At 58.7% G+C, this 13,075-nt stretch overlaps 2 long non-coding RNA genes across 2 annotated transcripts in view; one reads left to right on the forward strand and one right to left on the reverse strand.

The window, feature by feature from the left end:
• Nucleotides 1–5,947: 5,947 nt before the first annotated feature.
• Nucleotides 5,948–13,075, reverse strand: part of LOC102437724 — a 12,409-nt gene continuing 5,281 nt past the window's right edge. Inside the window, exons 2-5 of the long non-coding RNA XR_330232.3 lie at nucleotides 9,588–9,761; nucleotides 8,805–8,952; nucleotides 8,362–8,489; nucleotides 5,948–6,753 (exon numbers count right to left, since the gene is read on the reverse strand). This is a non-coding gene — a long non-coding RNA (uncharacterized LOC102437724). The remainder of the gene's footprint in view (nucleotides 6,754–8,361; nucleotides 8,490–8,804; nucleotides 8,953–9,587; nucleotides 9,762–13,075) is intronic.
• Nucleotides 8,597–9,600, forward strand: LOC111827245. The gene is made up of 2 exons (XR_002830753.1): nucleotides 8,597–8,627; nucleotides 9,426–9,600. It is a non-coding gene; the product is annotated as an uncharacterized LOC111827245 (long non-coding RNA).

A 13,075-nucleotide genomic window follows, 5' to 3' on the forward strand; every position in this document is an offset into this window, starting at 1 on the left:
CCCCCCCCCCCCCGTTCCTTCAGTTCCTTCCCTCTGGACGAGGATGCATGCTGTGGGCTAGACGGGGGCAGGCACCCAAGGTACGCAGCCAACTGGGCTCCTGCCCGGCTCCACCGTTGCCTGGCAAGCTCCCTCGCTGTTACCCCGGCATGCCCTTCTCCTTGTCAGAGAGGCCTCGCCCTCTTGTTTTCAAAGTTTTATAACAGTATTGTTTGTTGTCCAGCAGATTAAATTCTTTTTGATTCTGGGGGTGGGGGGGGGGAGAGGAAGGGGGTTGAAGGAGAGAGAGGAGGGAAAAGAGAGAGGGAGAAAAAAATACAAATAACTTCCATCAGGGCCAAGAGGTGAAATGAGCTCCTTTTTGAACACAGTCCACCTGTCATGAGAGGCCAGGGGCCAGGAGCCTGTGTTCCCCGCCCCTTGGCCTGTCCCCTCCTCCCCGAGCTGGGGGACAGGTGGTCTCCGACGTCCAAGGCTCTTACTCAGGGGCCACGCTGAAAAGAAGAACCAGCTAGTGTCTGGGGGATTCACTCGTGAGCAACCCCCACCCCAAAGGGGTGGCCTGGCCCTGGCCGGTCTGGCTCAGTGGATAGAGCATCGGCCTGCGGACTGAAGGGTCCCAGGTTCGATTCCGGTCAAGGGCATGTACCTTGGTTGCGGGCACATCCCCAGTGGGAGGTGTGCGGGAGGCAGCTGACCGATGTTTCAGAAGGAAAGAAAGAAAGAAAGAAAGAAAGAAAGAAAGAAAGAAAGAAAGAAAGAAAGAAAGAAAGAAAGAAAGAAAGAGGTGGCCTGCCCTGCCGTGGCCTGAGCTGGTCCCAGCAAAGACCCCCGATGCTCACCTCCTCAGGGGTCTGGGGACTAGGAGGCGGGGAGGCTCTGTCTACAGGCTCCTGCCCCGCTCAGAGATGGCTCATCTCTGCAGTGAGCGTGTGGCTTGTTCGCATCCGAAATAAAAGTGATACGTTCAAGGATGCCAGAGACACGGAAAGCACCACACCCCGCGCCCACCCCAGAGCACGTGCGCATGGGCAAATGTTCACTCGCTGAAGGAACGGGTGAGAGTGAAAACAGCAAAGAAAGGAGAGAAACGGGCAGCCTAAAACAAGCGTGATCTTACAGGAAGGAGGGCCCACTGAAATGGCCCCCACCTGTCGGGCCGTTCGGAGCTAAAGCTGTGGGAGTCATAACAAGAAAGGCTACACGGCTCTCCATATTTAATACAACCCTCATGCAGCCATTAACGGGTTTATTTCCGGCTTCGGGTTTCCTCTAAATAGTACGCCCATGTGCACACACACCTGTGCCTCCAGCAGAGCAGGTACTGCCAGTGGCCCCCGAGCTGTGCATCTGCCTGAGAGAGTCCTCTTCTACCTCCTTCCTTCTTCCCAGCAAACCAGGCCCGGTCCTGCCTCCTGCCCCACCCCCTCCTACCCCCCGAATCTCCAGTGCCCAGCGAAGGTCCCTGGGGCTGTGGGGAGCTCAGGGCGGGCGGTACAAAGACAGGCTTAGAGCAGCTCAGGGTTCTTTCCTGATAGGGATGAAGGGCAACGTGTCTTTGCCCTTTTTTTACTTGCAAATCGTATCAGTCCTACAGGGTCAGTTCCAGAAGTTGTCTCTGCAAGGGGGAACCGGGCGAGAGCTCCCCCTGCCCCCCAGCCTAGGTTCGCCTCAAAGGCAGGAAGGAAAGACGGACCGTGCAGTCAGAGTGCGTTCTGGCCCCTGGGACCCACACCTCATGCTGTTCAGGCAGCCTCAGAGTCCACGGGCCCGGGGCTGGGAGGACATCAGTCCTCCGCCCGCCCCTCCCCCCCGCCCCGCTGCCCCCCAGAGAAAGAGGACTCGTCATTGTTAGGGAGCCCTCAGCAAAGGGGATGCCAGTTCTCCCTGAAGTCTAGCCTAAGTCACCCTCCCTGCGCCCCCCAGCCCAGGCTCAGCCATCCTTACGTCCTCCAGGTGAACAGAAAAAACTGGGATCAAGAGGACAAACCTCCCTCCACCGCAGGTGACCAAAGCCACCCGCTGTGGGTTCCCCATCACAGGGCTCCTCCACAAGCTGAGGGCCGATTCGGGGGGCACAGAGGGACCGACCTGTGCAAACACAGGCATTCGGCCCCGTCCAATCCTAAGCCTTCCGCAGGGAACACCTGCAGATCCAGCCTGAACCATCCGGGCTACAGGTCAAGTAAATACACACACAACACTCCTCGCCCCCTTCTTACAAGCCCTGGCTGTTCAACTGAAGATCCCTCAGGGGGCCACCCCGCCAAGAAGACAGGCTGTTCCCTGCTCTGCCTCAGCACCCCTAGAAAGAGTGGGGGTCAGGCTCACTATTCAGGGAACACAGGTGCCCAGGAATTCTCTGACCCGCCTTCCTCTCCACGGGGGAGGTCTGCCTCTTCGAGTCAGCCACGGAGCCAACGTTCCCCGTTTCCAGGACGGCATCTTACTTCCCACTGGACATGAGCCAATCCTCCCAGCAGGCGCTGCGCTTTCGCCAGCAAACAGGTAACACACACAGCGCAGGTGCACGCCGGGCAAAGCGCCGGGCATACCTCCCACACCTGCCGGAGAGACGCTCCAAGGCCCCGCGACCAGGCCTCGTTTCTGAGAGCCGCTTGGCGGAGACGGGCCTGCATGCACACGCCAGGTGTGGTGCAGCCGGGTCAGTGGTGCGGAGCGTGAGACCTCGCAGAAACGCACAGGGAGTGGCTGCTCCCCAGCCCAGAAGCACCCGTCGGTTCTCACAGGAGCTCCAAGGAGCTGAGAGAATCGGAGAACCCGAGACCCCGGGTGTTCTGAGAAGAGACCTGCAGCCGACAGAGATCAAGGCAACTGCCGAGACCCGCTCCCCATCCCTGCCCGGCCCCACCCCACCAATCCGTGACAGAACACGGCCGGAACCCAGGGAAATGACAACTGGACTCAGGGGACCTGGGTCGGACCCAAATTCAGCGGGTACCAGGGATCAGATCTTGGCAGGACTCTCTGGCTCAGCTTCATCAACTACAGGGATAACACCAGCTACCCTCGCAAGGCTGTGTGGGGACCAAATGAGCTGGAAAATGTGAAAAGAACTGCGAGCATCACATGGTGTGCGTGAGAGAGGACGGCTGCCGATCAATTCCTCTCCCGCCGGAGTCCCAGCCCAAATCCCCGCGCGCCCCACCATTCTGGGGGAGGGCGGTGGGCTCAGTGCTGAAGCCCAGGTAAGTGTCTAGTAAGCAGATGGTATCTTGGAGAGATGTAGCCATTTTTAAAGCCTGCATTCTGGTTAGCGGGCAGCACGCTGTGAGCCCTCAGCCCCGGGGAAGAAGGAGTGGACCTCGGGGATGGAGGCTGCCGGGCCGGAGCTCGGCCCGCCTCCCAGCCCTGCTGGCCTCGGGCTGGCCTTGCACAACCGCCGGCAGGACCTGGACCTGGGCTCTCCCGCACGCGTGTTATTTTTGCTACCTTTGAACTAGTGACTCAAGACTCAAAAGCCGAAATGGAACTGGCGGCTCTGAGATATTTTTGTTTTTGTATTTTTTTCCCCTCTTCTCTCTCTTTTTAAATAGAAGGGCGCAAACAACCTCACGAGAAAAGAGGCTAAATATAAAGGAAAACTTCCTGACAGCAAAGGGCACAGCCCCCGAGCAGGTGTCTCGGGGAAGGGCCAGGACACGCAGGACCTGCCTGCACTCCCATGTTCTCTCCGGACTCGGGACCAGACAGAGCCGTGTGCATCTTTCTAGAACACGGCACCTCAAGTCACACCCCCCCGCCCCCCACCCCACAGGCACAGCTGGCCCCGGCAGCTCCCACACGCTAGCCCATCGCTAGACAAGCCTCTTGGTGGGAGCAGAGTCCTCGTCCTGTCACCGGAGGGTCCCCATCAGCCACCTTCCCACTTGCTTCTGGGGGAGGGGGCCTTTGAAAGTTGTCCCCACCCGCCTGCCTGCCCTGATTGACAGCATCAGTGCCTCTTCAGAGCACAGGATGCCGCTGGAGGCGGGTCCTCAGACCCCTCCCCTCTTCCTAGCTGGGGTCCAGCTCCCCTGGTCCAGAGTTTCTGGCTAAGATCTACCTCCACCCACACCCAGGGAGCCCCTGCCGGAGTTGGCAGGAACCTCCCAAAGGCTTCTTTTCCAACCCCCTCATTTTCTCGAGAATGCGAGCGAGTCCCAAAGAGGTAAAGCGAGCGCGCTTTCACCAAGGGAGCCAAGGCCTGCCGACCCGTCTCCACCAAGTCACAAAGCCCGCGTTCTCTGAGCCCCCACCGCACCCCGTGCCACCCCAGGCCCCGGGCGGCAGAGGGCAGTGTCGGTGGTGGGGAGGGGGGCAGGTGTGACCCGGGGCCAGGAGGGAAGGAGCGGCACGTGGCCTGAGTCACGTGGCCCGGCCGCTGTTCCGCTGGCGCCACATAAACAAGTCCTAGGCCCTGAGCCGGCCCCACGGAACTCTCCCTCCCACGTCCCCAGCCACCCACTGCCTCAGCCTCAAGACATCACGCTCACCCAGGCCTTGGTAACACGGGGTGACTTCTCGTCCCTTCCCCTCCGCCTGTCCCTTCCCTATCGCGACCATCTCAGAAGCACGTGCTGTGCCAGGAGAGGCTGGGCACAGAGCGCTGCCTCCCCAGACGGAGCGCCGAGGGCAGCCACGGCCAATGGAAACACCCTGGTCTGCGGGAGCCCCACGGCCTGATGTCTACGGCCTCCGAGGTCCGTGCCAGTTCCTCTGAGCTGTGCGGACCTTGGATGCCTTTCCTAGGTGACAGACGAGAGGGCTTGGCATCCATCTCGATCCTGACTCTCTGGAGGCCTGAAGACTATGGCTTCCCATGTGGCTGAGGTCCTTCGGGCCCCTATATTCCCTCCCCGACCAACACCTGGACCCCCACTCCTTATGCGTGGGGGTCCTCCTTTTCCGTAATGTCTACTTTATGTTCCTTTTCATTCTGTTTATTCCTGTTTTCTACCTCTGCCACACCAGCAAGCTGCCTCCCCCGCACCTCGCCCAGGCCCTGGCACATGGCAGAGGCCGAATCCAGATTTGAGGAGGGGATGGATTTGCCTGCTCCGTCCTGCCCGTCCACGGATACCCCAGGGGGCCTTCCTGGGCCCGGCCTCCCCCCAAAACGGGTGCCTGGCCTTCCACTCTGGTTCACATCCGTTCTCCTGGCCGCCTCCCCACGGAGGGCCTCAGCCCCCCAAAATGTCTGCCCCAGCCCCAGAGGGCGAGAATGAAAAGTTCAAGCTTTGGACGTGCCTGGGTTGAAATCTCAGCAACCCCACTTACCAAGTGAGTGGCCTTGGTGAAGTCACTTCACAGTCACAGTTCCTTTCACCATGAGAGGGAAGTAACACCTGCTTCATACGGTGGTTCTGACGGTGAAATCAGATAAGCAGAGGCGGGCTCTGCACACAGGTCAGTTTCCCTTTCCCGGGGCTGCCTGCTGAGACCAAGAGCTCTGCTGCCCATCCCACGCCTCCCAGGCTCAGCACGGACCCTGAGCTGGGCTCCAAGCGCACACACGTCCATTCCAGGGCCCAGCAGGCAGCCCTGGCTGAACACGGGATACACCCTCCCACGCCCTCCTGGCTTTCCACCTGCGATCAATGCACAGCCATCTCCCTGCGTGGCGTTCTCCATCCTCATCCGCCCGCTCCTCCCCTGCCCAGGCTCAACATGATTGCATCAGGTTCTGCATGGGCCTTGGGGCCTGCAGGTGCTCCCCGGCTCTACCGGCCCACAGGCAGCTCCCGTGGAGGGAGCCAGCAGGAACCCAACCCCAGCCTCTGCTCTCCTCACAGACACTGCAAGTCCCAGAAGAGCAAAGCGAAGCGAGGGCCTCCCTGGAACAGCCCGCTGGTGGGAAAGGGCAGGCGGTATCTCTCGCATATCTCCCAGGAAGGCAACGTGCCCACAGAAGTGACCGGCACAAGGTACAGATCCTCTCTGAAGCTGTGGCTGCAGCCTCGGGGGCACCGGTGCCAGGGGACAGGGCCAAGGCATGCATTAAACCGTCCACAGCCCCGACCAGACCGGGATTCAATGGGACCGAGAAGGTGCTGACCAATCAGGTCCCCTGGCAGGGCCCCGCCTCCAATGCCCGCTGCCCAAGCCACGCCACCACAGCTCGGGTGCCACCAGCTCGGTTAACCTCTGCTGGACTCAGATGGAAAGGCCTCACCCTGCCTCCTGGCTTCCAGACCACAAGGATCCAAAGGTCAAGAAAAAAGTGCCAGATATGCCTGTCCTACCCACACACACGCCCCCTCCCGCCCTCCCCAGGAGGTGTCAACTGTTCTGCTGGCCTGACTTGCAACACACAGTGCTCCAGGCTGGTGAGCAGGGACAAAAGAATGAGGCGAGGAACACACACAGGAAAATCAACAGGGAAGCGCCAACCCGGGGCTGGAAAGGCCAGAGGTGACAGGCAACTGCCCCGTAGCTTCCCACCCTGGTCCTCCCAATCTGGACAGGCAGGGCTGTGAATGGGAGTGAGGGTCACCCAGAGCCGGGCCAGGGATGCACCGCACACGGGAGAGCAGAGGCCCTCGAGCATGGCCAACAGCTCCGTCTGGCTCTAGCCCCACAGCCGGCGCTGGCCGGACTCTCGCCGGCACATCTTGAGGGACTTGGCCGGCGCCTCTTCGTCTCCCCAGCGGCACCAAAGTCGATCCCTCCTCTTTATTCATGTTCCAGACCCAACACCCGTAGCCATCGCTTGCTCCATTACTGCTGGAGGGGCTGAGACTGGTCAAGTTCCTTGAAGGAAGAGAAACCAGACTCATCCCCACAGCCCTGGGTGCCTCAGTCTAGAGCAGTGGTTCTCAACCTTGGCTGCATATCAGAATCACCTGGGAATCTTTTTAAAATCCTGATTTCTGGGCCTCATCCCCCAGAAATTCTGTTTCTTTGTTCTGGGGTGGGGCCACCACATTAGTAACAAAGAAACAGAATTTCCGGAGGATGAGGCCCAGAAATCGGGATTTTAAAAAGATTCCCAGGTGATTCTAATGTGCAGCCGAGGTTGAGAACCACGGGTCTGGAGGATCTCAGGCTGCTCAGAGCCAATTCACAGATGCATCTCAGATGGGAAGAGAAATGAAAGAAATGAAACATGGTGGCAGCACTGGCCTGCCTTCCCAGGGGAGGGAGTGGGATGGGGAAAAGAGAGCGGAGAGGTGGGACCCCACAGGGCCTCCAGGTGTTAGCGAGGGTGTCATCAAATTACGCAGCAACCCTCCTTTTCTCTTCAGACACCAGACAAAGCTGCCCTGGCTAATTCCAACCAGCGCTACTGGCCCAGAGCGTTGCCGGAATCTACACGGTAGGGGAGAGGTTTCTGGGTGTTGAGAACAGCGCCGGGAGTCGGCTCTCTGAATTGTCTCTACAAGGCGACAGGCCTCCCCAGTTCTGCAGCCGTCATCGTTTTTAATCACCGATGCTATTATTCTCAAGCGAGGCAGAGAAAAACATTTCTACATCCACTGCCTACAGATGCTCTGCCATGGCTTACTGGGCGTGGAATTTTTTTTTTTAAGGCCAAGGCAATAATAGCTTAGAGGAAGAAAGTCACACACACACACACACACACACACACACACACAAAGGTAGGCAGCCCGGGCAGTGTGGCTCAGTGGTTGAGCATCAACCTATGAACCAGGAGGTCACGGTTCAATTCCCAGTCAGGGCACATGCCCAGGTTGTGGGCTCAATCCCCAGTGTGGGGAGTGCAGGAGGCAGCCGATCAATGATTTTTCTCTCATCATTGATGTTTCTATCTCTCTCTCTCTCTCCCTTCCTCTCTGAATTCAATAAAAATATATATATATATATTTTTTAAGAGGTAGGGAAAGAGCCCCTAAATCTACTGCCCAGGCCATAGTCTAAACTCCAGACTGAGCTCTAGACTGAGGCCAGCAAGGCTAAAGGTGCTAGAGTAAGAAAGGACATCCCCAGAGATGACTCTGGGAAGAGGACACCCCAGTCCCAGGCAGGTTCCCAGGACCTTGAGGGGTTACAGCCAGAATCTCAGGCTAGGTGATATACTGGGGGCTGAGGAGAGTAGCCTGTCAGTGACACGGGAGACGCAACTGCTCTGCGAGCAGCCACACCCAGCAACCTCCCAGCCATCTCCCACACACCCTAGCAGCGGGGTCGCTTCGCGGGCCACCTTCCCCCGGTATCTGCTGGCGACTAACCCCGTTCACAGAAGAGCTGGGAGGAAGAGAATGGGAAGGAGAGAAAAGTTGTCTGGGAGATTCTGAATGAAGACGTTGAAGGATTCCTCACCGAATAAGGAAAATGGCCTCCATGGGAAGAGAAGGGGTTGGGGAAAAACGAGAAGGGGACTGGCCACACCTGACTTACCTGGGCGGCCGGGAAGGGGTTAAGTCATATTTTCCATGCTGCATCAGGTTTCCACGGAGCGGCCTGGTGATGCGCCACATCCATCAGCACTTTTGAGTCCCGGAACCGCAGTGGTGGCTCAACAGCACCTGCAACAGGGAGAAGGCAGAGATCCAGCCCACTCTGCCTGTACCACCCAGCATGACACCCTCAGTCACCACCAACTCTCCCGAGGTCGGCTGACACCTCTGCCTGGCGAAGGCAGATTTCCAGAAACTCCAAGGCAGGTGAGGGCAGGGAGCAGGCGCAGTTCCCGGATGCCAGAGCTGAGCTTGCCCTCCTGTATCCTAAAGAAAATCAAAGGAAGGAGGAGGAAGGGGTGGGGAAAGGCAGGGAAGACAAGAGGTCCAACAGAAGGAAGGGGGAGGTCAAAGCAAGGCAAACAGGAAACCCAGAAGACATACCAGAGGCTGGTCTTCGCCACGGGTCACGCTGTTCCTTCAGCCACATCCAGGGCCTGGTCTCTCCTCGTCCGAAGTCCAAATCCATCGAGGCTGTCAGCCCCTCCTCCGTCAGTACCCTCATCCATATGACCTTTGTATCCATCCGCATCTGAATTAGGGGAAGAGAGCTTAGCAGCCCTGAATCGGGCAAACACACACACACACACACACACACACACACACACACGCGCGCCCCTCCCAGAACGAAAGGCCCCTGAGAGACGCCTCACTCTCTAGGTTCTGATCCTCTGGTAGAACTACTCCTCTCCCACAGGGGAGGGCAGACACGTCCGATAAGAATTGCTTAGCGAAGGCTATATATAGTCTAGGTTCCAACCGGCCTAGAGATTTGGAGCTAGAACTTGGCAGAGAACCATGCTAGATGCTGGCAAGGACCAGCCTCCCTCAGCCAGCCAACTGAGAGCCTCACCTCCCTGCTGGGGGCAGGGAGGGCAAACAGGGTCCTTCCATTTGGCCCGTTAACACTCTGCACTGAGGGACACGGGCTTTGGGAAAACCGACGTCTCCGAAGTGAGAGGGGGATGTGTGGGGGCTGAACCCTGAGTTCTAGCGTCTCTACAGCTCTCCGCAGCAGGAGAAAAGCAATCCAGCCCTCTCTTCCGGAGCACCAAGGGTGGGGCGTGCCGGAACAGAATGGAGACGCCACAGCAGCTGGCTGGGGTCAAAACACATCTATCCGCTCCCGATGTCTGAAGGAATAAAAGAATGCAGACAAATACTTACTGCACGGAGCCAGGCTGCCACACATCTGTCTCTTTTTGGGGGGTGACAAATAAATGCAGACGGGCGCACATGACCCCACAGTATGGCCGCTGTCTTCTGCAACCAGCACTATCCTCAGTTGGGCCGTGTCTCCACGAAGTTGTCATTCACGGAGCTCAACTCCTCTTGAGTTCTCTGTGGGGAAGAAGCAAAAGGAAGACAGGTGGGCTCAGCTACAGGGCCAACCGCAAGCAATTCGTTGTGCAGGCTCCAACCAGGCCCCGTTAGGGTTACGATGTGGCCCTGGGACCGTGGCCCTCCGCTGCGGCTCAGCATCCAGTGACAGAAGCAACACTTTGCTGGGCCCATCGTCCTGGGGAAAGACCAGTGCCACTGGGCACAGCGTCTTGTCAAGGAGGGCCTGTCCACCAGCTCTTTCAAAGACAAACCTGAGGCTGGCGTGGCTCGGTGGCTGAGCGTCGACCTGTGAACCAGGGGGGTCATGGTTGGATTCCCAGTCAGGGCACATGCCCGGGTTGGGGCTCGATCCCCAGTAGGGGGCGCGCAGGAGGCAGCTGATCAATGAATCAATGCTTCTCTCTCATCTTTGATGTTTCTACCTCTCTCTCCCTCTCCCTTCCTCTCTGAAATCAATAACATTATTAAAAAACAACAACAACAAAACCTGAGGGACAACGGAGCTCTCTGAACTACAGAATTGGGGCTCTCTTCATACACACAGCTTCTGGACAAGGAAACATGAGACTCAAAGCATCCAACACCCACCTATATATGATTTTTTTTTTTAGGTCAAGTTGCTCTGTACTCAGGCTCAAAGAGACATGACGCAAAGGGGCTGGTGCTGCCTGTGAGCTCTGGGTGGGGACGGCTGGCTCACCCATCGCTCTGACCAACTGTCCGCTGTGACCTCGGTCAGGTCTCCCTGCTCCCTCAGCCTCCCGAGGCCCCACAGCCACTCCTTCCAGAGGTCCCCCCCTGTGAGTCCCGCCAGAGGTCTCTGGGGAAGGGAGGGGGTGCCAGCATCGCCTGTGGGAAAGTGTGAGACTGAGCAAGGGGGACACAGGGACAGGAGGCTGGGCGCTCCAGGCCAGGCTGCCCCTCCGTCCCCACCCACAGGTTGTCTGCTCCCCTGCCCTGCGACACGGAAGAGGGAGGAGAGCGCGAGTGAAGCCAGATGCTGGGGATAATGGTTTGGCCACCATTCAGCGGCAATGGAGCTCCGTGTTCTCTTCCTCCCAAGCAGGGATGGTGGGGCGGGGCGGGCGGGCGGGTGGGGCCCGGGGGAAGGTCACATGGACTCAGCGCAATGCGGCAGATTCAGGAAAAGCCTAGAACCCTGAGCCGCCATGACACCCGCCCCCCCAGGTCAGGAACTCAAGGTCTATAGTTTTCCCTGAGAAGGGAGGGAGGCAGATGAAGGGGTTGGGGGTTGGGGGAGATAAGCTTTGATTTGGGAAGGCAGGAAGGGGGAGGCCCGAGCAGGCTACCCAAGAGCTGAGCTTCAGCTTAAGGCCAGGGATGTGTCTCCACCATCTTCCCACGATGCCAGCTGAGAAAACCTAAGATGCCACATCCCCACGATGGGCATTTGTTCGTGGGGTCCCCGAGCGCTCCTGCTAGCCCGGCCCCCACCCCAAGAAGAGACCCCCACCTTCTGTCCAAGGCAATGAGCCACAGGGAGGCATCCCCAAGGGGCCCTGGTAAGATGTCTCCCATTTGGGACTCAGGAGAGGAGCTCAAGAAGCTCCTGTTTGTCAAGTTCATCTAAAAATACAAACAGCTGCGTGTTCTTTTCCGATTCTAAGCAGCAAGGGCCCACAGAACCCTGGCGAGTCCCCGGGGCTCCCCCCGGCCCCGATACCCAGCGGTGGGCTTCTTGCTGCCCAGCCCGTGTTGAAAACGACCCTGGTGGCCGCCGCGGGGTCAGCTCCCAGCCCCGACAAGCTGTGTCTGCTTTCACGCTGACAGAATGTCCTGGCCATTCAGCTGAGCGCTCCATCTTCCTGCTCCCAACGCACTGAGTCATCATCCAGAGAGGAAAAAAACAACAGAGCAGCCGTCACCAGGGTCCCCACTGCCGTCGGCTGGCGACTCATGGCTGTCGTCACTCTCCGCTCTGCAGCCCCAGAATTGGTGACGAGGGGCCTCGGGGTGCCCGGCTCCCCTCCCACGGATGCGTGGCAGGAAGCAGGCAGCCACGGCTGCGAGGAGGGGAGGGAAACTAACCTGGCATCCAGAGGCTCCCAGGAAGGCGCCCCGGTTAACCCTCCCTCTGCCACCACCGGTCCTCCGGCTCCGTTCCCGTGGCCTCGCTCGGAGGCAGACAGTGGAGGGGCATTTACTCTGGGTGGGGAAGGGCACGGCCTGGCAGGCTTCAGGTGCCTGCTTTCTGGGGACCATCTCCCCCACCCCCTCTGCTTTTGCTGTCCCTGAAGGCACGCAAGCTCCCCTCGCCCCCATTTCTTCTCGAGCCCAGCCAACTGCTGTGTTCCTTCCTCACGTCCCTGCAAACCTACTGGGTAGGGGCAAGGGAGCCACACTTTCGGTCGGGAACCTATTTGCTTGGCAAGGTATCAGGCATTTCTGTGTAGTCACAGTGGCTCCGTCTCCCTGACTGAGGACACGGAGACTTAGGAAGATCAAGTCATTTGTCTAAAACCACCCGGTGAAGAGCAGGCAGGGCCCAGACGCAAACCTCCGTCTGTCCAAGAGCAATCCATGTCCCTGCTCCCTGCCTCCCACGCTCTCCACTCCCTTCTGGGTTCTGGAGCTGCTTTCTGCTCAGAAGACACCATACCCCACCCAACCTCCTCATCCTCTTCCAGGGTCACTGAGGTCTGTCAATGCATCCATGTCAGCTACAAAACAAGAAGCCGGCCTCCTGAATGAAACCGGCCACAACCGAAGAGGATGAAGTCAACGAGGGTGGTAGGGGCCAGCTAAGGGACCCAGGCCGTGGGTGCAAAAGGACCGGGCACCCCAAGTCCCACCACGCATTAGGATTAGGAGCTTACAAAATTCCTTAAATAGTCACGTTGGGGGGACCTACCTCGTCGTTCAAAGCCATTTTGCAGACACAGAGGATGGAGAGAGGAAAAAAACAACACAAAGGCTTTGAGAGACCAGGGTTCGAACCATGATCAGAACACTTACCAGCCACGGGTGCTCCCCGCAGGGTTGGGGTGAGGAATAAATGAAATGACCGCTGAGAGAGAGCTGGATGGGGGACCCCGCAGGCAGGAGGCACCCACTGGCTACGTGTGAGCTCACAATCTAATAGGTGACGTGAGATTTACAGACAAAAAACAACAACTAAAGGGGCATAAAGGGGGGGATGAAGCCCACGGGAGCTGGGCCCAAGGGGGCAGGGGTGGCTCTGAGGACCCCGCTGGTGAAGGGGAGGACAGGTCCGCGGGGGACGGCGGGCACTGCGGCAGGTGGGTGGGTGCCACGGAAATGCCACCGGTGAAGCAGAGATGGAAAGCAGC

The sequence above is a fragment of the Myotis lucifugus genome, unplaced genomic scaffold, assembly GCF_000147115.1.
Source record: "Myotis lucifugus unplaced genomic scaffold, Myoluc2.0 scaffold_145, whole genome shotgun sequence".
NCBI lineage: Eukaryota > Metazoa > Chordata > Mammalia > Chiroptera > Vespertilionidae > Myotis > Myotis lucifugus.